Here is a 27,023-nt window from a genome sequence, read left to right on the forward strand (position 1 = left end):
ATACAATATATTTTGCAATAAAAATTTAGAGCAATATTATTCCAAAGCCTTCACAAAACAACATTGTGATGGTTCCACTTCAGTATAGTTTTATGTTATGAAGAACGGTTTCCCTAGCAACAAGTTTGTGTATGTGAATTCTAACTTTCAAGGCCTAACCAGAATAGCAGTAAGTGCAGCAAAAAAATACGATCGTGAATCAGATGCTGACAGGTAGGCCTCCTGCATCAGCCCTGACAAGAACGTTAAATCTAGGTTGATGTAACAAATGTGTCAAGGAAACAGCGTAACGAGAAAGGGAAAATATCGAAGATATGACTATGCTAAATCTTCTACTACTGTACTTTCGGGACTAGTAGGTATATATTATAGTTCAGTAATTGCCGGATAGGAGAAGAAATGTCAGAAGTAAATGAAACTGGGAGAGGAGTACGTCAAGGATGCCCTTTATCACCTACCCTGTTCAACATCTACTTGAAGGCTTTAGTAAAGAACTGTTTTCAGGAAGGAGTGATAATAGGAGGAAGATGAATAAACTGCATAAGATTGCTGATGATATGACGTTGTTAGCAGAAGATGAAATGATACTAAGGGGTATAGGCTATGCTACAGGAGCTAAATGACAGCTGTGAGCAGTATGGGATGAAGATAAATGCAAACAAGACGAAGACTATGTTATCGGAAGAAAAATAAAGAAGATAAACGTGCGAATTCTAAATGAGACAGTAGAGCAAGTGGACAGCTTCAAATACTTGGGGTGTACTATAAGCAGTAACATGAGCTGCAGCCATTAAGTCAAAGGAGTTTAGGAATGGACAAGGAAGCTTTTAATAGAAAAAGGAGCATCTTCTGCGGACCTCTGAAAAAGAACTAAGGAAGAGACTAATGAAGTACTTTGTATGGAGTGTGGCATTGTATGAGGCAGAAATACGACAAAGTGAAAAGAAGCGAATAGAAGCATTTGAAATGTGAATATGGAGAAAAATGGAACTAGTGAATTGGAGAAACGGAATAAGAAATGAAGTTGTGTTGGAAAGAGTGGGTGAAGAAGGAATGATGCTGAAACTGATCAGGAAGAGGAAAAGGAATTAGTTGGGTCACTGGCTGAGAAGAAACTGCCTACTGAAGCATGCACTGGAAGGAATGATTAACGGGAGAAGAATTCGAAGCAGAAGAAGATATCAGATGATAGACGACATTAAGATAGGTTATATGGATCATATGAGAAGACGAAGAGGAAGGCAGAAAATAGGAAAGATGGAGAAAGATGGGTTTGCTGTGAAAGACCTGCCCTTGGGCAGAACACTGAATGAATGAATGAATGAATGAATGAATGAATGAATGAATGAATGAATGAATTGCCTTTACTGCAAATCAATGACTGGTATTTATTATTTTGTTAATACAAAATGATTAAGTTTATACTAACATTTTATTTTCTTTGAATTTCTTCTAAAAAATGCATCAAGATGTGAAAATAAATAAGGGTTAAATGTGTTTTTAACATATTTTTTTCTGAACTCCGTTTAGGCCCTGAATTCCCGGCGTTCGCTCCAATAAATTTTACACCACCTTTTTCTTCAAAAAAGATTAGTTAGCGTAGATAGAATTGATGACAGAGGAATGATATTACCTGGAATTCGTCTTACAGTTGGGGAAAATACCGGAAAAACTCAACCAGACTATCAGTCTAAGTGGTAATCGAACCCACACCCAAGCGCAGTTCCGAATCAGCAGGCAAACACGCTACCAACTGAGCTATCTCGGTGGCTGTTACATGAAAACAGATATTCACTATCGATCCGTGGAAAAGACAGTTAGGGGCCCAAAAATGTTATGATGAATTTTTAAATCGAAACAGATCAAAGTCTAATAATTGTATCCAAGGAGAAGAAGAGGAAAAGGACCTACTGTCGGTGTCTCAGGACAAGACGAGAGCGGACTGAGGAGGAAGGGATGTGAACAGATAACGTACGACAACACGTGCAATATTTGTACTGCAGTAAGCGGAAACATTAGGTCTCCTTCTGTTCAACTTAGCTTTAATTTCCATACGCATTGTTACTCATGTTTCCTGCACGAGTAATAACCTGGATACTGGGATGCTTATCTGAGCGATGTTTATAATAATCAGCAGCGATAGTCAAGAAGATCACATTCTTTCCGCTCGTCTTCTCCTGAGTAACGGACAGTAGAATGTTTAACTTCAATCCAGTATACACTCCTACGTCTATTTAGTAGAATGTGTATTGGTCTAAAGAAAGCATAACAACAGTACAACGTGATCTGTTGTGATGAGAATTCAAGCCTCCGCATACCGATAAGTTATGTCACATGAATATTTCTGACAAAGTAAATATATATTTATTTAGCTAGTAAGCAAAGAGAGTACAAATTCAAAATTATACAACAGAAATATTTCTAGCTACTACAGTAAGAGCCAGGCTCGTGTACGGCGTGGCCTTAGCCAATAATATAACATAACATTTACAAAGATATTATTCAACGTCTTGAAAACAGACCAAATATGGAGGATATCACTGGATGGTTATTTTACGACGCTGTATCAACATCTCTGTTATTTAGCGTCTGAATGAAATGAAGGTGATAATGCCAGTGAAATGAGTCCGGGGTCCGGGAAAGTTACCCAGCATTTGCTCGTATTGGGTTGAGGGAAAACCCCGGAAAAAACCTCAACCAGGTAACTTGCCCCGACCGGGATTCGAACCCGGGCCACCTGGTTTCGCGGCCAGACGCGCTGACCGTTACTCCACAGGTGTGAACGATATCACTGGAGAGATTAAGATAGTATGTAAGTAAGTATGTATGTATGTATGTATGTATGTTTATTTATTTATTTTTTATTTATTTATTTATTTACTTATTTATTTATTTATTTATTTATTTTATAGATAAAATTATATTCTAGCAAATAAAATTAATTTTTATTAAAGTTGTATCAGATTTACTTTTTATAATGAATTAACAACTCTTAGATACCCATTCCCGTATGATCGATTTTTTTCTGTTCATAATAAGAGGAGGAAAAATTCAAATATCTTGGAGCAACAATAATAGATATAAATGACACTCGGGAGGAAATTAAACACAGAATAAATATGGGAAATGCGTGTTATTATTCGGTTGAGAAGCTTTTATCATCCAGTCTGCTATCAAAAAATCTGAAAGTTAGAATTTATAGAACAGTTACATTACCGGTTGATCTGTATGGTTGTGAAACTTGAACTTTCACTTTGAGAGAGGAACAGAGATTAAGAATATTTGAGAATAAGGTTCTTACGAAAATATTTGGGGCTAAGAGAGATGAAGTTACAGGAGAACGGAGAAAGTTACACAACGCAGAACTGAACGCATTGTATCCTTCATCTGACATAATTGGGAACATTAAATTCAGACGTTTGAGATGGGCTGGACATATAGCACGTAAGGGCTAATCCAAAAATTCATATAGAGTGTTAGTTGGGAGACCGGAGGGAAAAAGACCTTTGGGGAGGCCGAGACGTAGATGAGAGGATAATATTAAAATGGATTTGAGGGAGGTGGGTTATTATAGAGACTGGATTAATCTTACACAGGTAGGGACAGATGGCGGGCTTATTTGAGGACGGCAATGAACCTGCGGGTTCCTTAAAATCCATTTGTAAGTAAGGTTCATGCTCTGCCTAAACATGATTCTTGCCGATTTCAAGGGACTTGCTCCGCGTGTTATATCTAATTTGGTAAACATTGGCTTTCTCTTATATCGACAGAGCAGTTTACTACAGTAGGTTCATATTGTATTTATTTATTTATTTATTTATTTATTTATTTATTTATTTATTTATTTATGTATATAACAGGGCAAAGCCCTAATTACAATAGATAGTACAGATTTGTTAAAAAAAATATTATAAGATGTTTCTTTAGATGTGGTCTATTGCTTCCAAATGACTTATTTTCTTACGTAAAACCTTATCTCGTTTTTAAATGACTTATCTGTCACTGGGTGACAAATCTTTTTGGGAGGTCAAACCCAGTTGATGAGAGTCTTAGACCCCATGCTGGGTTGACCCCCCAGGTAGTATGTGGAACAATTTTAGCAGCCCTGCAGTATTACTCAAGCTCTTATTGCCAGCTGAGCGAAATACTGCGGGACTGGACTTGAACCAGGCGACAGTGCGATATTTATACACGGCCAGTGAGGTGCACTATCTACTTGCTTGCTGATATCCACAGCCTGACCTACTGGGCGTCCCCTCACCCCCCTCACAGCAAAACCGACATATATCCTCACTCTAGCCACTTGCTGATATGAGCACTGGACACGTAACAACGGCTTCGTCATTGCCTCTTGCCCAACCCATGTGAAGTCCTTAGGTCGAGACTTGAAGAAGCAGTGTTTGAAGTCGAAATGTTTGTCGAGTATGGTTATTCTGGAAGATCACTTTGGTCTTCGGTCAAGTTCGGGGTATTACCTCAAAATCCCATCACAAGTCAGGTATGCTACTACTTTTCATTCATGCATTCTGCACTTGGATTTTTTTTAAGTTTTCTCATTTGTGAAGTAAGCTGCTATAGAATATTTTTACTTAACCTAAAAGCAATACATTAAGAACGGTGTAGATTTTCCTAGTGTTTGCTCATTTCCGTCAAGTATGTATCATCATTTGAACTTTCATAGTTTAAGGTTTAAAAACTTAAACCCTCACATAATATTCTTCGATCATTTATACAAATTTATGATTTACGAATGATATTCTTAGGTTAATTTCAATCCATAATTCAATATAGCATAGGTAATTGGATGGCGAGAAGTTTCAAAAACGTTAATTGATAATAATAATAATAATAATAATAATAATAATAATAATAATAATAATAATAATAATAATAATTTATTAATAGTAGACTACAAATATACATATTACTCTTTTATATAAAAATCACTCTAGAACCTTCAGACAATACCTACTCGTGCTCAGGGGGCATTCCACAAAATTTTAAGACAAGTATTTAATTAATTAACATAATAAAAAGTAAGAATAGAAGAATAAAATCACAGATATTACAGTCATTGAAACTTCATATTTTCTCTCTAAACAATAATTTTAATTGATTTTTTTTAAATAAAGAGCATTAACAAATCGAATGTTTGGTAGTTTAGCTGTTATCTTGTAATAGAACCTTGAATGGAAGTTGCTACCACGATTATAAGCTACAGTTGTGATACATTTAGGTTCTGACAAGCGTATGTTGTCTGATCTTTTAGTTTTATATTTATGTGAATACATATTAAATGTATTACGGTTTTTATGTACGAAATTCAATCAGACATTGTTATAGATTTGATGGATATTAAAAACTTTAAATTCAGTATACAACTGTTCTGAGGGACAATCAAGAGGCTTATTAAGACAATTTTTTTTAAATTAATTTCTGTAGCAGTGTTATTGGCATGCACAACCCCATACTATAATACCATATTGTAATATAGCTTGCAAGGTAAATCAGTCGTAAAGTATGGACAGTCAAGTAATTTCGTAGGATAACAAAATAGTGAATAATTTTTCTTAATCTATTGCACAGAAAAAGAACATGTTTATCCCAACGTAAGTGCTTCCGAGATGCTTAACTTGAGGAGATTCATTTAGAGTAGAACAAATTCATTTATCCTTAAAATTTCCTCTAAGAGCGTATAATAAAAGATTGCTTATAAAAACTATTCACTATCCAATTCATTACATTTTTTTAAATTTAGGTATTCAATACTTACCTAACTTATAAATAATGCTTGTAGGGATATATTTACAAAAAATCACAATTCCAGTTTAAATATACAGAGTGAACCGTAAGTAATGTCATTAATTTCATGGGGCTAATCTTTCAGATATTTCAAACAAAAAGTTTAATTATGATTTTGCTCGCTTTTGCTTTCCTTTGGAGATAAAAATTGTTTTATATGAAACATTTCAAAGTGTATTTTGGGGAAGCCATTGATTTAATTCCCAAGTGTATTATGATAATAACTGATTGAAAGAATTCTCAAATTTCTTACATTTTTTCGGATAAAATTTCTGCACATTTAAATGACAAAACTGTAATTCTTTAAATTATTTATTATCATAATACTTTGTTATCTTAAATTGATCGAGTATATTGGAAATTGAGTCCATGGCTTTCCCAAAACACGCCATGAAATATTTAATATAAAACAATTGAGACAGGGAAATCAAAAACTCCCTAACTCCAATAAACCAAATTATACAGGAGAGAGAATAAACTAATTATTTCTCTTACTAACTTTAAATATTATACATCCATCTATTAATATTGTGTGAAATTACATTCTGTATCAATTAAATACTTCAAAACCTAAATTTTTACATTACCTTTCGCTACAATTTAAAATAAACACTGCTGGAGTTAGTAGTTTTCTGACTTCCACAGTGTATGAATTAAGAAAAATTAATAAATATGAGCCATGTGAAGAAAAAAAAGGTAAGTATATCATAATTTCCTTATGAAACATTGGAATATACGAGAAAATGGAAGTTTATTATTAAGATTAACATTGCTACATTTTTTAAAATTTCAAATATATGAGACAGAAAATTACAAATTACCATAAAGCACATAAAAATACACAAATAAAACCACAAATAATATTAAAATGTTAACACAGTCTCATTCATGTTACAGATTTCGTTTTTTTCTCTCATTCTCATGTTCTTCCCGTGCATCTAGATTCTAGATTATTACTGTTCGCAAACAGAGTTTGGTAATTCATCCTACTTTCCTCAGAAATAAACTGCATTAAATTTTGCAAGTCCTTTTGCTTTCTTCTTTCAATGGCAATGCTGAATTGCACTTTAGTTGACTGGGGAATGATGCATCTGTATTGGGTTTCTGTAAGTTAATCGACTCGATATTGTGACTTTAATAGTCTTACTTACATGGATTTCATAGATATTTGTGACATTCTGAATACCGTATCGTATCGTATCACTTTACTCAGCTGGTTGAGCGATAGTGTTGCCACCTACCGGGAAATTAAGTTTAGAATGCAAAAACTCTCTTATTCCATGGAGTAAGTGGAGTTCTGACTTCCACGAGTTTTAAAACAGCCCCCAGAATGCGGATGAATGTCGATATTAGTGTATTCTTGACTTCCACGCATGCGGGACAAACTAAAAAGCATCATCCAGCCCATAACTCAATTTTGTCAAAAATTGGAGTTAGTGGGCTTTTGATCTCCCTCTCTCAATTTTTGTCTCTAAAAGGAAGCAAAAACGACCAAAACTTATCTGTTTGAAATATATCAAAGAATAACCCCTTGTAATTAAAGGCATTGCTTATGCATTTTGTATACAAATACAATATTAGAAAAAAAATCGGACAAATCCTTAACTGAAATCGAACGTTTTACTACTGCTGGTCTAAAACACAGCCCTTGTTTTGATCCTGAACTATCTAATTCTCTTGTAAAAGTGACCCTAAATTGACAAGTCTCAATAATAAATTATTTAAGAGAAAACAAACATTTACTGTTACATTTATTATTTATTTTGTACTTTCATTCCCAAAACATGTTTATTTTGTTTAATTCATTTTTATTAATTATTGTGCACTAGCCTATGTTTTTCGTCATATAGTTATTATAATGCTGATACTATAGTGATATTACTGACCTGCCCCTGATCACCAGTTCTGCTCATTCGTATAGTGCTAGAATATGAGTGATTTCCTTTCAGATTTTGATTTCTCTTTCCCTTTTGTAATTATTTTAAAATTATTTTAAAATCATTCTTTATAAATTATTATAATAATACTTACTTACTTATGGCTTTTAAGGAGCCCAGAGGTTAATTGCCGCTCTCACATAAGCCCGCCATTAGAATAATATAATGGTAAAACGTATGTAAATATATGAAATTTTTACTAGCAATAATAGGCCTAATGATAAATTTTAGTGCGTTAGTTTACGACGCTTTATCAGCTGCTGTGGTTACCTAGCTTCCGAATAATATGAAGGTAATAAGTGCGGCGAAATCAATTCAGGGTTCAGTGCCTAAAGTTACCCAGCATTTGCTCTTAATGGATTGAAAGAAAACTCCGGAAAAAACCACACCAGACAACTTGCCCCAAATAAGATTTGAACCCGCGCCCGCTCGTTTCACAGTCAGGCATGCTAAGTGTTACCTAATCATACTAACAGTACTAATAATAATAATAATAATAATAATAATAATAATAATAATAATAATAATAGTAATAATAATGATAATGATATTAATAAACAATAGCTTGCCTCATTGACAATTAAATTAAAAAAATAATAATAACAATAATAATAATAATAATAATAATAATAATAATAATAATGGTAATAATAATGACAGTGATAATAATAAAGAATAGTTTCCTTCATTCACAATTAAATTAAAAAAAAAATAATAATAATAATAACAACAACATTAACAGTATTAACCACTAAATTAAGAAGAACGTAATTCCGATTAAAATAAGTCTGAGTGTCTCGATCAGTGTCGACATGAATTTTGATAATTTTTGTCCAAATGATGTATGTTTCCAAGCTTCATAATGACTACAATGATTTATCCTTCATAAATTGTGTAATCTGTTATTAGTGTCCAAATGAAGTTTGTTTGCATTTTTTCAGAAGTCTGCCAATTTTTTTATTAAAGGAATTTGAAGAATTAAATATGTTGTTCACGTAATTTTGCATTTTTGTATGTTAGCGTACTTTTTTCTATTTCTTAGCTCAAATATAAATTTAAACTTCGCTATAAGACAAAAGAAATTGTCCTTCTTCTTCTTCCTCACCTAAAAATTGTTTTAAAGAAATAAAATTCTTGTTACTGGTCGTGACTTGCAGAAACCCCACATATTCAGAAAGAGAAAAGTTAATGTTCATGAATGTCAAACATTAGAACTTATTATTATGCTTTATTAAAAAAATAGTCACTTCAAAATATCAGATACTTTTGAAGATGATCAGCTTTTTGTTCTTCACGAAAAACTTACTGAAATGGAATGAGAGTTTTCTGTAATTCACGATTAAAATATTAATTACAATTGCATAATTGTTGCACAGTGTTGTTAGAAAGAAGTTACCTTTGAAAACAATCCATATTAATTTCATTTCAGCAATAATCTTTTTGTAATATAACATTTTATGAACATATTTCACAAGTCTGTTACTCAATCTCAGCTCTGTTATTCAGTAGGCCCTACTAAATTGGCTGAAATAAATTAACAAAGTGACATTTATATGGACTAATATAAAATAGTGAAGTATGATTTCACTAAAAGTATGAATCATGACTTCCCTAAAAGTTAAAAATAGACTTTGATTTCTGGGGGAAAAAAAAGTGACAGAGTTGAGAATAAATAGTTTAAAAATGGAAAAATGAGTTACAGTAGCCTATATACAGTAATTTTGACTTAGGAATAAGATAAATTTATTAAAATTAAATTGTTTTATGAAATTATACAGGCCTACATCAATTATGTGATTTAAAAACAATAAATAGAGTAATAGAGTTGAGGGAAAAGCTGTCATCGATAAAAAAGAAACATTCTTTATAAACACAATATTTATGAAATGAGGGAAACCTGAGCAGCATGAGTTAAGTTTAGGTATTACCCTATTATATACCCAGATTGGTCGGTCTTATAGGCTTTAACAATAACAATTTTTGTCAGGTTTACTATGCTGCCAACTAGTAGTTACATAAGGAGTCACGCCATAACTCCCATTTGAATTGCATTACGACTGTACTGCTATCTCGTGTTCGTTTACGGAGGAACGGGTGGCGGTCCTGGCGGTTGTTCTCTTCAAAGTGCTACCGATTTTAACATAGGAATGAACAATCTGTGATATATATATATATATATATATATATATATATATATATATATATGATCTAGGGTTTTATAAGTAAGATGTTTACAAACAAAAATTTATTTCGTGAAAAAGTTGTTAATTTTTGTAAATAGTAAAATATGTAAGTTATGTGAAAATGGCTCAACTGACTACTTCATGAAATCTATATTCTATGAAGATAATTATAACAAAGGAATTTACTTTACATTATCTGCAGTAAGCACGCAATCTTGAAAGTTATTACACTTTTTATAGACATTTGACATTATATAAAGATTGAACTATTAAAGTTTTATTATTCACAATTCTAACTTTTATGAGACTTCAAATGTCAGTTGTAAACATTATCCATGGGCACAAACAGATACTTTTCACCATGATGTTACAATATCCTTTAAAAATATTGCTCATGCAGTAATTTTATTTTAAGTCTTGCTCGTAAATTAACAGTGCTATATAGTGTTGGCCGAGTTACATTGTTTTATCATTCAATAGGCTAAACAAGCAATAAACTAGAGAGTCATAAAAGTACAATAAATAGATAATTATCATTATTAAACATTTAATATTATAAAGTGTCTAGCATGGGGCGTTGTCAAAGATTAACTTCACTATAAATATGATTTGAAGTATTGTTTGATTGATTGCTGATGCTCGTATTTTATGATACGATTGATGTACGTTAGCGAGAAATTATTACTAAATTTCGTCTCAATCCCTCACATTCTGACACTGGGGGGTTCTTCCATACCCCTTGAACCTAAGCCATGGACCTCTACGCTTCACTTTTTCTACAAAGAAAGCTTTACAAGAGATCATCCCATCAGAGGGATGGTTATAAGAGCATACGCACTCAAATATGACAACATAAATATTATTTTAGGTCAAAGGAAATCAGTTGTAATACAGTCATCTTAAATGCCATGCTGTTGTTAGAACTGGCAAGTTGGAACAGGGCTAATTCAGACTCCGAGTTGAAATTTAAATCAAGTACGGCAGAATAATCGAAGATCATAGTGAAACTTTAATTTAAATCAACATTTAGTTTTTTTAAGGTGGATATATTATTTTTAATATCTGATTGTTTTTTACTGTATTTAGATTTTAGATGCCTAGACGATGCTGTGTTCCTGAATGCAAGTATAACTACGATAGTACCGGTACATTAAAATCAGGCACGCATGTAACTTTTTCATTCCCCAAAGATGAAAATAGAAGAACAGCATGTATTTGTTCAGTATCTCAAAAAGATTGGACTCCCACTTCTTCATCATCCGTGTGCATTAACTACTTTGACGAAAAAGATGCCACTCTTTATGACAACTACTGACAACCTAGTGGCACACTTATGAAATTACTTCTTAGGTATCCTAAACTTTCGAATGATGTAAGCCTAGTGCCTCGTAAATTCCAGAATGAAAAACATAGGCATAACCAAATTCTAGAAGAGAGACCATAGAAAAACTAAACAAGGAAAATGAACAGGCGTTGAAAATAGGTGTAATAAGTGATTTTAGTAACCTTGTGAAAGAGTTCCCTGCAAATTCAAGTCTGTGAAAATGGTTCTTTCAACGAAATGATGATTCTGTGTGGCTATACAACTTAAAGTATGATGTCAGTGAAACACTACGTTGACAGTGGCAAAAGTGTAGCAAGTAGAATGGTGGTTTATAACTCACTTACAAATGGCTTTTAAGGAACCCGCAGCTTCATTGCCGCCCTCACATAAGCCCGCCATCGGTCCCTATCCTGTGCAAGATTAATCCAGTCTCTATCATCATATCCCACTTCCCTCAAATCCATTTTAATATTATCTTCCCATCTACGTCTCGGCCTCTCCAAAGGTCTTTTTCCCTCCCAACTAACACTCTATATGCATTTCTGGATTCGCCCATACGTGCTACATGCCCTGCCATCTCAAACGTCTGATTTAATGTTCCTAATTAAGTCAGGTGAAGAATACAATGCGTGCAGTTTTTCGTTGTATAACTTTCCCCATTCTTCTGTAACTTCATCCCGCTTAGCCCCAAATATTTTCCTAAGAACGTAATTCTCAAACACCCTTAATCTCTGTTCCTCTCTCAAAGTGAGAGTCCAAGTTTCACAACCATACAGAACAACCGGTAATATAACTCTTTTATAAATTCTAACTTTCAAATTTTTTGACAGCAGACTAGATGACAAAAGCTTCTCAACCGAATAATAATAGACATTTCCCATATTTATTTTGCGTTTAATTTTCTCCCGAGTGTCATTTATATTTGTTACTGTTGCTCCAAGATATTTGAATTTTTCCACCTCTTCGAAAGATAAATCTGCATTTTTATATTTCCATCTCGTAGGTTTATAACAACCTAACTTTAAAATCTATTTAAAAAGCGGTGAGGTTTCTTTAATTGATCTGAAAGATATGCTTCTTATTCAAGTGGCAGAGTTCAGTCTGAAATCTAACTGTTGGTAGATGAACAGTGTGTACAGTCTTAGAAAAAAGTTTTGTCGTACTGATACTTTATAAGTCCCAGAAAGGAGGCAGTGCGCACGATCAGACATACAACGAAACAAAACTAATTTTATTACCTCAACTAGTCCTTCTCTTGTAAAATAGGTTACTCGTCCTCTGATCATGCGCACTGCCTCCTTACTGGGAACTAATAGAGTATCTGTGTGACAAAACTTTCTCTAAGACTGTACATGAGCTGCAATTTAATGTAATAATTCACATAATTTTTCTGTGTTTGCCAACATAATTTTGAACAATTACACAAAGTGTGGAAATGACACAGTAGAACAATAAAAAAAACTTTAGATCTACACTAGATTATTACTAGAGTCCTGCGTTTGGTTATTTTGAATACAAATTAGGGTACCTCTATCATATTAGCTTTACGCTGCGATCTCTCTCCGCTCGGTACTGTGTGTTTAGGCCCACATCTATTCGTGTACCTGTGTGTATAAGTCGGTGTACAACAGAAATAGTAAGTTAGTAATGTACAAAATACCATTTAGATTTAATAATAATAATAACGAAGCATTTATTTAAAGGCAGCTGATATGCAATAAAATATACAGAGTGTTAAAAAAGTATCCAATATTTTAGGAGGTGATAGTATGCATCAAAACAAGGAAAAAATGTATAATAAACACGAGTCCTACAACACATACTTTCTGAGATCTGAACACTTGTTCATAGGAGGTGTTCAATGTGACGTCTATTAATGGCAATGCATTTTTCTGCACTACAATACAGCAGACTACCAGATAATCATACCGTTGTTGATACCCTGACATGGAATACTGATACGTCGCAAGGAATACTGAAGAGAAAAGTTTGATTACGGATCTGAGCGCGGTTCAGCAGAGATGGTGTTGTGAATTTTCGTAATCAGCATGTGTGGGCTGATAAAAATTTTATTCCCATGCAGTTGACGAAACAAGGCATCAGCACTGATTCTCAATCAATGTATGGGCAGGCGTTTTCGGCGATAGATTAAGGGCCATACGTGCTGCCACAGAGATTAACTAGGGCTCGTTATAAGGACTTTCTTATTAACGTATTACCTACCTTGCTGGAGTATGTGCTATGTCAGCAAAGACTACAGATGCGGTTCATGCATGATGGCACACCAGCACATTTTTTTTCCGCAATGAGCGTGAACACCTAACGCTGACATTTCAGGATCGTTGGATTGATTGGGGAGGCCCAACACCTTGGCCTGCTCGTTCCCCAAACCTAAATACCCAAGACCTTTGGTTATCAAGAACAACTAGGTCAATTTCAAAGAGTGTGTGATTCCTTACACCGAAGGGCAGAGGAATGCATTGCCATGAATGGACGTCACATTGAGCACCTCCTATGAACAAATGTTCACATCTCAGAAAGTATGTGTTATAGGACCCATGTTTATTAGACATTATTTTCTTGTTTTGATGCATACTAGCACCTCCTAAAATATTGGATACTTTTTTTTTTAACATCTTGTATTTATTTTACTAGGGTTAGACAAAACTAAAAACTTTCAGGAGTCATCCCCTTTATTTTCGGGAGTCACCACATTAAACAACATTAAACATCTATGTAATGCACACACACAAACATACACTCTCAGAGACGCTCTGAGCTCTCCACTGAAGCTATGTAGTGACAGTATCTTGTCAACAAATGTAACAATATTAATCTAAGAAGCCCATTCGAATTTATTCTTACAACTGCTTTTATTAACATTATATAATATTAGTCTGTTAGCCACGGTATTAGTTGTAGTGACGTAAGAGTAATCGAAGTCTTAAACAATTTTGAATTCAATAAACAATCAGATACTACTTAATAATTTTTAGTCGCCATGGCTACATGCTGCCCGGAATTTGCCTACCCTTGATTTTTACAATAAGTAAAAAGCATTAAAATACTTTAGTTGTAATTAAAGGTTGGAATTAAGAAATAAAAAAAAACATAAATGTCAGCACAAACTTAAAATAAACATTATTAATGCATGCTTTCTGAGTCTGTACACATTACGATGGACTATAAACATTTTAAGTGTTTCAAATGAAAATTTTTTCCTTCTTTCTGATGGAATACATTTTCTTCTTTCCTAATAGAGTTCTGGCTACCGATCTCCAAGGTCCTAGCTTTGTCTTGTTTTCGCATGTTTACTGAACCGTGTAGAAGGGTCGAGTGCCGCCGATCTATACTCTATACATACCTACCCTCTTGTGGGTCGCATGGAGGCTTAAGGTAACCAAACACAGGATTCTAGTTATTACTTCGTTACTTTTTTAATTTATCAATCAATTCAGTCACTTATAATTAAGCTTAAGATGGTGTAAATTTCAAATCACTGTCTAATACAATTTTCTTTTAAAGCCCATCATTATTATTGTTATAGTAATTTAGTTCACGTAATTTGATGGACCTAACGATTGATTTCAGGTACAGGCCTACTGATTTTTAAATCGTAATTCTTCATTTTTCTATATACGCTTTTAATACTTATATATCACTGATTAAATTTCCAACTTCTTGCTTGTGTTAATATTAGGATTTACCTTGCTTGACTAGTTTCGAAGCCTTGTGCTTCACTGTCCAAAGCCTAGTGGAGATCCTGCGCTATCTTCTGGCTTCCTGTTGTAGTGGGGTGTGCTCATGATTGTCTCGAAAAAGGTGTGTGTTTGGAAATTGAGTTGAGTGTTCAGGATGTGATGTGGGTGTGTTTTTGTATGTTTATAAATTTCATATTATTCTAGGGTGTCAAGTTTCTGGTTTTTTGGCTAGATATGTAGTATTACTCGACCGAGGCGACTGGAGCCGCGGGCGTAATGTGAACTATCGCGATGACGCTATACGAACGCAGGAGAAGTATAAGTGGCGCTCTGGGCTGCAGGACTCCACTGACGTCGGTTGAGTAATATTTTCATTCGTTGTCTATGTTGCTGTAGCTGTGATTGGAGTTTGTGATGTGTTCTGCGTAGGTTGAATTATTGTGCAGTTTGGTTATGGCTGTGATATGTTCTTATAAACGTGTTTGAAATGATCTTCCAGTCTGTCCAATGTAAAAGTCGTTGCGACTGTTGCATGATAGTTTGTAAACTCCTGTTAAGTTGTATTTGTGTATCTTGTCTGTGTGTTAAGATGTTTTTTTTAGTGTATTCTGTGTTCTGTATGCAATGTTGTATATTAGTTTCTTGAATGATGATGCAATTTTGTAAGTGTTCTTGTTTTCGTATGTTAGTGTGATGTATTTATTTCTTTCCTGTGTTTGTGTGGCGTTTTCTTGTTTGGGTGTGTTTAGTCTTTCCTATAATGTTATCTATTATGTTGGGGTTGTATCCATTTCCTGTGCTACGTATTTGATAGTGTGTATTTTTTCGTTATAGTCAGGCAAGAAGTTGGAAATTTAATCAGTAACGTATTTTTTTAATGACACTACTTTATATTTTAATGCAAACCGAAAAAAAGGAAGAACAATTATTTTTATTTAATGTTTTCATTTTATCGTGTAGTGTGTTATAGCAATATAGTAAATTAAGTCTATAGATTGATTACTAATAGTCTACACCGTAACTGCACATAATACAAATACAGGTTTCTGCTTATATTCCCTAATTGTGCAATTAAATTTACATAGATCATTAATCACATTCATGTTAAAATCGTTCATAAGCTTTTTCAGTTACTACGAAATCGTTAAAAACGAAATTCTAAACATATTTCGTAAATGTGGCATTTGTTATGTTTTCGCAATCGGACCACTATATGCTGGAATAGCAACGTTGCCAAGTGTATGAACATGGCTTGTCAATTTAAGATGACTACGGTTGCATTTATGTTCATCTTTTGGAGGAAAGTTCTCGAACAGAGTGCGCGATGAAAACCTACGTACAAAGTTATAAACATAGTCTTTTCATGACACGAGGACATCATATTGTTAAAGGGAAATGAGTCACTGATCGACAAAAGCCGCTTTTGATAATAACACTTTGTAAAACCAGTTATGTTATTTTCTCAAGGAAAAATATACTTCCACTGATGGGAAAAATAACCATTGTGCTGATTAGTAAACCGGCTAGCCTCGCTGATAATTCATGTTGTGAAATACAGTTGACACGACACTGGTCTATGGAAATTTAGAAAGTCTAAAGTACTTACAGTACACTTTGAAGCAAATGTCTGCATCATTATTGATACAAATGTGCCATGTGTTTAAATGCAATATGAAAAGAAATGATTGTGCACTTGCGACTTTATTTCATTTAGGAACAACAAATGAATCTTGAGAATAGTTCTTTAATTCACATGGCCTTGAACAACTAAAAATAATTAATAAGAGAAATACAACAATACATGATTGTAACCTACCTACTTGCTCATGTCGCGCCTTGAATATAACCTCACAAGTTAAATATTTAGGTATTATTATTGACCAACATTTGAAATGGGACAAGCATATCTCCTTCCTGTGTAACAGATTGCGTAAAACAATCCACAAATTTTCCATTCTACGAGTACGTTCTTCTCTACTATTTATGTTTTGTGTACTGTGTACTTAGCTCTGTTTCAATCAATAATTCAGTATGGTATATTAGGTTGGGGAGGAATGGCAAAATCGATACTCCACCCTTTAAATTTGCTCCAAAAAGAATTATCAAAATTTGTATATATATATTTGGTGTATCAAAAGGTTTGGAAGTGAACCCCGGAAAGGACAAAGTATGTATGTGATTATGTCTCGTGACCAGAATATTGTACGAAATGGAAATATAAAAATTCGAGATTTATTCTTCGAAGAGGTGGAAAAATTGAAATATCTTGGCGCAACAATAACAAATATGAATGACACTTGGGAGGAAATTAAACGCAGAATAAATATGGAAAATGCCTGTTATTATTCGATTGAGAAGCTTTTGTCGTCTAGTCTGCTGTCAAAAAGTCTGAAAGTTAGAATTTATAAAACTTATATTACTGGTTGTTCTGTATGGTTGTGAAACTTGGACTCTCACTTTGACAGAGGAACAGATATTAAGGGTCTTTCAGAATAAGGTGCTTAGGAAAATATTTGGGGCTACAGGAGAATGAAGAAAGTTACACAATGCAGAACTGAATGCATTGTATTCTTCACCTGACATAATTAGGAACTTTAAATCCAAACGTTTGAGATGGGCAGGGTATGCAGCACGTATGGGTGAAACCAGAAATGCATATAGAGTATTAGTTGGGAGGCCGGAGGGAAAAAATCTTTGGGGAGGCCGAGGCGTAGATGGGAAGATAATATTAAAATGGATTTGAGGGAGGTGGGATATGATGATAGAGAGTGGATTGATGTTGCACAGGATAAGGACCGATGGCGTGCTTATGTGAGGGCGGCAATTAACCTGCGGGTTTCTTAAAAGCCATTTGTAAGTAAGTATGTTTGGTGTATCAAATCTAGAACAAATTTATGAACAAACATTGCTAATTTACTTCCATAAAAATCACAATAAATTTAAATTTGATCCTCATTAATACCATGCGAGACAAAACTACAGTTTTTTCCTAAACACCCCCAAATGCCACAGAACTGCTGGACTGAAATACACAGCAGAAATTTTGGACCAAGAATATACAGTCTGATCCGTTTGGGAATGGATAATATTAAATTATTATTATTATTATTATTATTATTATTATTATTATTATTATTATTATTATTATTATTATTATTAAGCTATTATGATATTAGGATAAATTTCTTGCTTGTTATATTATGATTAAAAGATGGGAATTTCCATATATGGCAATCAACGATGCATTATCTGAAAGGACAAATGAAAATCGTATATGATTAAGATGGCTACTGCAAATCAACACCGGGCACAATGCGTTCTTTGGTATGCTAAATTTGAGAGTGTTAAAAGAGTTCAAAGGGAATTTCGACGTAAGTATGGTGTGCATAATGTACCTAAATACGATACCATAATGATATGGTATCGAACATTTATAGAAACAGATTCTGTGTTAAAAAAGACATGCAGGAAGTCGCAGGCGAAACCCAGTACGAGAAGCAGCTATTTCTTGGCTTGGTCCCCAAACTTCCCAGATCTAACCCCTCTTGACTTCTTCGTGTAGGGTTTTGTTAAAGGCATTATCTATTCACAGAAACCCCAGAACATTAATAATCTGAGAGTAAAAATTAGTCAAGCTTTTCAACAAATCACCCCTCTTATGTTACAACGGACATGGGCTGAATTGCATCATCGTTATGAGTTGTGCAAGGTGCGCAATGGGGGTCATGTTGAGCTCTGAGGAATCTCCCATCACCAATGAAGTTGATACAGAGGTTAATAATTAATGGCGGAACAGTCTCACAATTTCATACTTGATGAATAAATAATTCCATAACCACAAAACTTTTGATGTAGATGTATTGAGTAACATCAACTGCCCTTCAATTGCTAAATGTACAATATATTACATATTCCATTGCATATGTTGCATTCCACTAATAAATTTACAGTTTATTTAGTACTTATTTGATCACCAATCCATTATCATTTACGGTATGACAACCCTTTTAGTTTAGCCTTGACTTTCTTTAGAACAGCTGATCAATCAATCCAGTCAGTGCCTTCTCTCTTCATCTCTTTATTCCTGCTGTAGCAAGATCATCTGAGTTTCTTTAAACTATCGTATCCTAGGACTTCAAACTCCCTTTTACAACCTGGTCTCAAGTATTAGGATCTAGGATCTTTTATCAATTTTGTAAATATAAGTTTGTTCTACTTCTCCAAATTCCATGGTCATAAGAGGATTTAAAAATTTCCAGAATATTTTTCTTTCCCAGGTATCAGAATTTTAATTGCACACTCAGGCAACGTGCATTATTACTTTAGCTTTTTTGAAGATATGTCTGCCTTTCATGAATTTTACCTAAAAGTCTAAGACAGGCGTGTCCATTTAGTGAGTTGTGATGCAAACGTGAGTTGCGAGCATCGAGCACAGTGAGATGTAATGTTTTCTCCCTCTACTCCTTCCTGGTAGTGGTGCTTGTACCTTCGTAATATCTGTATCGAAGTTGTATTATTCTTTGTCGATTGTGAAGAATATAAACTTTCATTCGGAAGGAAGAATTTTTGTATTGTAGGAAGGAAATATTAAATGCCTCATTATACACCAAAAAAATCCTAATTTCAAAATCTATTTATATGAACACTGTTTTTGATCTAGTCATAAAATTTATTAATAAAATGAGAACTAATGCTCCTTACCACAGGAAATGCAGGAAATTACTTTTTCGACCTACTTAATCTTATTGCTATTTTCTTGAGTGAACAGGGAAATGATGTACGCTTACCAAAAAGAAGGATTTCTGACTTCGGATTTCTTTATGGCATTTATGAACATCTAAATAAGCTGAATATTATTTTGCAGGGCCATGGTCAAAATATTAAAAATATGTATAGCAAAGTTAAGGAATTTGCATCTGCTTTAGAATGAACATCTCAAGGAGGGTAAATTGTTTTACTTTCCATGCTTGAAATCAACCGAGAAAATCCTTCCGCATAAATTCGAATACTAGTTCTGTAATGATCAGACTTAAGGAAGAGTTCTGTTTATTGTATTGTATTTTATTTATTTACATTCCATGGTATTCGTACATTGCTTCACAGCTAGAATATGGAAGAAGTCAAACGGAAAAAAATCTTAATAGTAATATAAAGTCTTAACTCCGCCTTCCAGGCGCCCCAACCTCAGAACTGGGTTACAACTAAGCCATGGCCAGGAGAGAAGACCAGAAATGTCGAAAAGACAACCTTGTGGCATTGGATAAAAAAAATATATCAACTCTTAATTATGGTCACAGTCTAGTTGAAATATATACAGAAGAGTTTTACAACATAGTCTACTAATACAACACAAAGTTTTAGGATCAATACTTCACACAACACAGAAATATTCATGAAACGTTATTGAATATCATGAATTCAGCTACAGAATAGAAGGGGTGAGAAATTAGGTACCTCTTTAATTTGGTCGTAAATAATCTTATGTTTCAATTTGATTTTTTATATCCATAGGCAGGCTATTAAAAATTTTTACTGTCATATAACACACTCCTTTTTGATAGCACGATATACTTGCCGATGAGTATGAAAGTCATTCTTCCAACGCGTATTTATGCTATGAACTGTTGACTTATTGGGTTGTGCATAAGTTCATAGCGTTTTTGTTTCGCGTGTTGGTACTCCGGTTGCTATGGGTTTATTTATCGATTGCCATTTTTTATTTGAAATTTAATTGTTGTGCTTGAGTTTATATATTGAAGTTTCATTTTTGCAGATAATGAATGGAGCCGTGGACCTAGAAAATGGAGTGTCAAGTGGAGAAAGTTGAACATTTCCGACATATTCTTCTTTTTGAGTTCAATAGAGGGGCAAAAGCAGCAGAGGCGGCCAGAATTATTTGCGCCGTGTATGGGACAATGCTATCTTAGAGAGCACGGCAAGAAAATGGTTTTTCCGTTTTAAGGAGGGTCGCTTTGACATTAATGACACTGAACGTTCAGGAAGACCTTCGGGGTTTGATGAAGACCGTTTGAACACATTAATCCACAATGATCCACGTCAGTGTATCCGAAGTGGCAAATGTGATGAATTGTGACCATTCAACCATCGTGCGACATTTATTGCCACCAACTGAGACGTCTTGCACACGCAATCCAAGAAAAACGACCAACAAGACTGCGTGAAGTGATGCTACTCCACAATAATGCCCGTCCGCACTCTGCTAACCTGACACAAAAGACTATCCAGGAGTTGGTTTGGGAAGTCATTCCGCACCCACCTTATTTATCTGATCTTACTCCCTCACATTTTCATCTTTTCCGTTCTCTATCGAACAACCTTCAAGGAACTTCCTTTCCGGATGAAAATGCGTTTCGAACATGGCTTGACGACTTCTTTAACTCAAAACCATGTGATTTCTACAGGTGTGAAATCGAAAAACTATTCCAGCATTGGCAGATTGTTGTAAATAGAGAAGGAGAATATATTGTTGATATTAACTTCTCTCTTATGTGAGGAGGAGAACGTGGAAATATAGGCTACCATTTTGTTTTCCTCATAATAAGGAAAATGGTGTGGCATATTGCTTGGAAATCTTTATTGACATACAGATTAATTATTCATATACAATTTTTCCAGTCTTAAAGGTCAATAGTTGCAATAGATATTTACATAAAATTACTTTTTGAAAGAAAGACGAACTGGTCCTCTATAGGTAACAGGGTCTAAATATGATCTACCACAAAAATTTGAAAATAAAATTGAAAAAAAAAAAAAAACAAAGAAACATAAGTAGGAAATTTGTGTCACATCAGTGGCAATATTCTGTAACAAATAACGCAAATCACGATAGTGAAAATAAGGGACGTGTTAATGTGCTGGTAATATGGGTTACATATCCCATATTTGACACATAGCGGTAGTCCATATAAGCAGCATCGACTCATGAAGTTCTCTAAGATTATGAATGGCAATTGTTGTCCTAAATAAATAACATTACTCTTATGCCATGTGATAGAGCTATTCTTAATCAGTGCAACACTTCATGTGTGATTTCTAAACACGAAATGTATTTCTTTCAATAAAATTGAAAGTACATACCTGCAAAAACTTTGAAATTTATGAAAAACACAAAGAACACATCACATCCACACCACAAAGACAACTGGTTTGTCTCTTTGTGCATGCAAACTGATGGAATTGATACAGTATGTACGAGTACTTTTAGAGCTATTTCGCTAGGTAACAACACCATATATAGTAAAAACGAGGTAGCCCAAATTACCACTTCTAGTCCATATTTCCACCTTCTCCTCTATCTGATGTGTTTAATAAACTTATGAAAAATCGCTACGAAATTATGCACCACCCTTACAAAGTTTCACGATTATATATGAGGAAGATTATTAATGAAAAAATATACTGACAAACCATGGACATTATTTGTAGTTTTTTAAAAATAGTCCTACACGATTCCCTAGATTTGGCCCTATTATTATTCTAATTTTTCTTTTAATAGCAGGTAATAACACGTTTGCTGACTTTAGAAAAATGAAAAACGATATCGCTTTGTATGTAGATTCATTTTCTTCTAATATTGTAAATGTACGAATCGATCTCCAGGAAGAATTAATAGATTGCCAGGCTGATGTGATAACCAAGCACAAATGTAAAGACTGGACTGGTGCCGATTTCTTTAAAACAATGTGCAAAGCAAAGTAAAAATTCTAAGATCTTTTGCTTGTTACATAAAATCTACATATATCTCAACTCATAAATGTTAGCAATTATTTTCACACATAAGCATTGCTAAATAAAAATATTACACAATTACATTTTCGCTTAATGACTACGAGTGACTATATCAGATATAACGCTAGATTTTCAAGTCATTCTTGCTGGAGTCTATGAAGAAGATTAGGGAACACAATTATCATTTATTATTACTCACATTTATATATATATATATATATATATATATAAATCAAGTCTTTACAGTGCATTATTTATTGACTCGACATAGTAATTCCATAATTAGTTAATAACAGTACATTAGTAAGATGAAATGCTATTTCAGAAGCTTTATACACTGGCTCCCTAAAGAGGAGGCATTATATTTCTTGTATTTTATGTTGATTGCGTTATATTTAAAAAGTAATTGAAGAGTAGAAAAGCTAAAGGAGCTAAGCGCCAAAATGAGAAAAATTGTGATTTTGTCGCTTAACTCCTTTAGCTTTTCCTCTCTTCAATTGCAGGGAAATATTTCATAGAATAATTTTTGTGTAAATATTAATGCTGTTGATCGATCAAAATATTTAATCGATTAACTATTAGAATTTAATCGATTAATCGATAGACTAATCTAATTTTGATCGATTTGAAAAAATGTTTTAATATATATATAATACACAATATTATTGTTAAATTTAACTTGTGTTCGGTGATAAGCGTAAGTATTAAATGTTGTAGGTATATCTATATATACGAGTATTGTATCGTTATATTACAAAACAACTATTTTAATTACTTACTAACATAATTATTTATTATGAGGCTTATAATTTATTGTATCAATTTCTCCGGGAATTGTTGAGACAAACATAGATAACAAAAAGTATGGAGGCTCATCAAGTAGACACTGCGTCATCCATGATTTTAAACATGTGAGTGCATTCATATGCTCCGAATTAAGTGCCGCTCTGTGTTTAGTAACAATGTTTCCGCATCACTTTTTTTCTGTCAAGCACTTCTCCACGATCGTTTAATTTAAATCCAAACGTTTCACTGAGTTTATCTCTCAAATTCTCATATAACATAATAGAGTTTACACTTTTCACAAACCACAGAAAATTGATTTTTTTCTCTTTATCAAACTAAACACACAACCTTCATATACAAACTCAGTACAGAAACTGCAACTGCAAAAGTACAACGGTAGAAACAGAAGACTGGCCCCTATTGTAATCGAATTACCAGATTTTAGAAAGAGAAGAAGATAGTTACGCTCTCACTTGCACACAGTGCAGACATGGCTATTTTATAAGGGATGAGGGGGACGAGTCTCAGAAAAGTATATATTTCATATGCTAGGAAGACGAGCTGAAAACAAGGTGGAAGTTTTCTTGAAAAAGCATAAAACTTAATAAGTGTTTCGCATTGTGTTTCAACTTTCAATAGAGGTAGACTAGGTCACTGTCCTCATATATTAATCTCTTTCTGAAGTGTTTGTGCAAAGATTTTCTCTAGGCTACCTGCTTTGCAGTTAAAAAATAGCAGTACTATTGTGCTTTTAAGTAAGCAATTTCCGAGAAAGGAATATTGTTGGAATTTTTAGTATGAGTTTGTATTAACAAAATAATAATTAATATGAATTACAACCGATTAATATTAATCGGCTCGATTATTCGATTAGATTTTTTAGATTAATCGATTAAATCCCACAACACTAGTAAATATATATTATTTATGTTGATAATTCGATATGTAGGCCTAATTCGATATGTAAACAGCCATTGGTAAATGAGCAAATCCAGCACTCACACGCTTTGTAATTTGTAACAGCTATCCCTCCATCCCCACTCCTCAAATGTAGAATGAAATGTTGTAGGTTGCGTTCCACCGTGATTCGGCGCTACCTAATGCTTTAACACGTCTGGTCTAAGACATTTGTTACCAAACGCAATTTTCTCTGTTATAATATTGCTATCTCTAACTGTTGAGTCCAAGTACTTAAAACAGGAAACTTTCTTATTTGATGTAACATTTAAAACTGTATTATTTTCATGTTTGGTTTATATTATCGATGTATTTTGTTTTAGTGTTATTAATGCCCAGACTACATGATTGGTTTTATCCTGTATCTGCTTCAGAATGTTAGTAAAAGAATTCAAGCTCCGAGATAAAATAACAATGTCATCAGCAAATGCTAAGAACTGAATCATTCCACTAAACGTATCATCTTGGTTAATTTGTATTTTCCAGACTATTCCTCCGAAACTAATATTAAATTACATTGTAAATAGAAAATCTCCTTGTCTGATTCCATTAAAGAATATAGAATTTTCTCAGAATTTATTTTCAACTTTAACTTTATTAAGTATTCCTGACAAGGTCATTTCTGTTACATTTATTAAATGCTTATTTTGTGTAGTTAAAAGGTATTACACAAAGTACGATAATTAATCGCATGTATCTTTATCATAATTATATTATATATCCAGAGTCAGGTACCAATTAATAAATTCTGAACTGAATTTCGATATTTATAATCCACCAATTCAATCAACAGAGGAGTTAGACAAGTGTGTACTATCTCACACACTCTTCCTAACATTTATATTAATGACATCATCCAAAATTGGAAAGGGTTATTAATTTTGGTATAAAATTGAATCGGGAAACAAGTATGAACGTTTTATTATACGCTAATAATGTGGTAGGGGAAGGTTGCCTATATTGGACCAGTTTTTTGTTTTTTAATCCCATGTCTTTAATAATGATTAAATTAAATCAAAATATGTTCTCCTAAATTCTACATTCTATGTACTTTCATCCTATAGTGTTATATTTTAAATTACACAATTCGTAATAAATATAAAAAGGTAAAACCAAAATCATGGAAATGGTCCAAATTGGGAAACCAGGTGCCTAATTTGGACTCACAGTGTCCCAATTTGGACCTCGCAAAAATACATTACTAATAGTAAACAATTAAGTAGAAGAAGGGTATTTATTATAAATATCTTTATGCTCGACCATGCCGAAATGTAGTAATTATACACCTGGTAGCAGACCTTTAATGCATGTCATTAAAGTACACCTACTCATTAAAGGTCAGGTCTTTCAGCCAATGACGACTCAGGTTACAACTGTTCAGCCAATGACAGGTCAGCTTTCTACCGTTATAAAACCGCAAGTATCGATTATTCTCGGATATGCAATCGAAAGAGAATTAGCGAAAAGTCACGGAGGCTGGAAATCCAATACTGTCGCAGAAGGTTATGTTCTCTTGCTATAATAATTATCGTTAATTGTAAATAATATTCAAATAAATTCAATTTGTCATCTCGTTTTTCAATGTCTAATTTAATTTCAATGTTATATCTGTAGGTTCTTATGGCCTAGCAAGGTCAATGTGAACATCTGTTCCTCGGAAAAAATCAATACTTTCGCGTCTGCGAACATCTCACAACATACGGGACATTGGTCAAGGTCAGATACAAAGAAAATTAATAATATCAAGTTAGAAATATGGTCGAGCATAAAAAGTCGTATGAAACTCGCCTATAATGGTAATTAAGAAGCTCGTATGAAAATTATGAAACTCGCTTGCGCTCGTTTCATAAATATCCATACTCGCTTCTTAATTGCCTTCATTATAGGCTCGTTGCATAATGTACTATTAATTCACCTAATTTTACACTAAAAATATATCAGATATTAACATTTTGTGAAAGAAGTTAAACAGTAATTCTCTGAACTTTAATGAAAAATTAAAGAAAAACAAGATAAATTAATTACAGAAACACTATTGCATTCAAGCTGATTGTTATACTCAGAATATTTCTCTTTGCACTGAATTAGTTTTATATTAGTTGCTTGTCTCAGTTACATAGCCTATTTCAAAATTAGAGGAAGACTCATAGAAAAGTAAAAAAAAAAAGTTCAAAATGTTACATAGAATTGGAAAGTCCCTGTTTGGCTAGGAAACTCCTGTGATTAAGGAAACGTAGACATAAAAAATAAAAAGGTGACATGATTTCCTCTTGCCTTTCAAAGTTACCAGTGGCAGTATGAAGCATTGACAACACAGATTACTGTGATGTTTACACCTCTTTCACCACTTACGGCTCCAACTTGGTGTTTCTCTTTCTGAGCTATAACTTTCTGTTGCCTCTTTTGCACCGTTGTATATCCAGATTCATCAACGTTGAACACAGTATTTGCTGTGATACCATTCTCATCGACAGTTTTTTTTTTCAGCAGGTCGGAAAACTGGCTAACACTGTCCCTATGGCACTCCATATACGCGAGCACGCTCGTTGAGTCCATAGTCACCATTTCTTTATGCTGCTACCGC

General features: G+C 33.6%; 1 long non-coding RNA gene across 1 annotated transcript; it reads left to right on the forward strand.

Annotated features, from left to right (window-relative positions):
- Positions 1-4,229: 4,229 nt before the first annotated feature.
- Positions 4,230-25,014, forward strand: LOC138698044 (uncharacterized). The gene is made up of 2 exons (XR_011331667.1): positions 4,230-4,498; positions 20,721-25,014. It is a non-coding gene; the product is annotated as an uncharacterized lncRNA (long non-coding RNA).
- The last annotated feature ends 2,009 nt before the right edge of the window (positions 25,015-27,023 follow it).

The sequence above is a fragment of the Periplaneta americana genome, chromosome 1 (genome assembly GCF_040183065.1).
Source record: "Periplaneta americana isolate PAMFEO1 chromosome 1, P.americana_PAMFEO1_priV1, whole genome shotgun sequence".
Taxonomy (NCBI): domain Eukaryota; kingdom Metazoa; phylum Arthropoda; class Insecta; order Blattodea; family Blattidae; genus Periplaneta; species Periplaneta americana.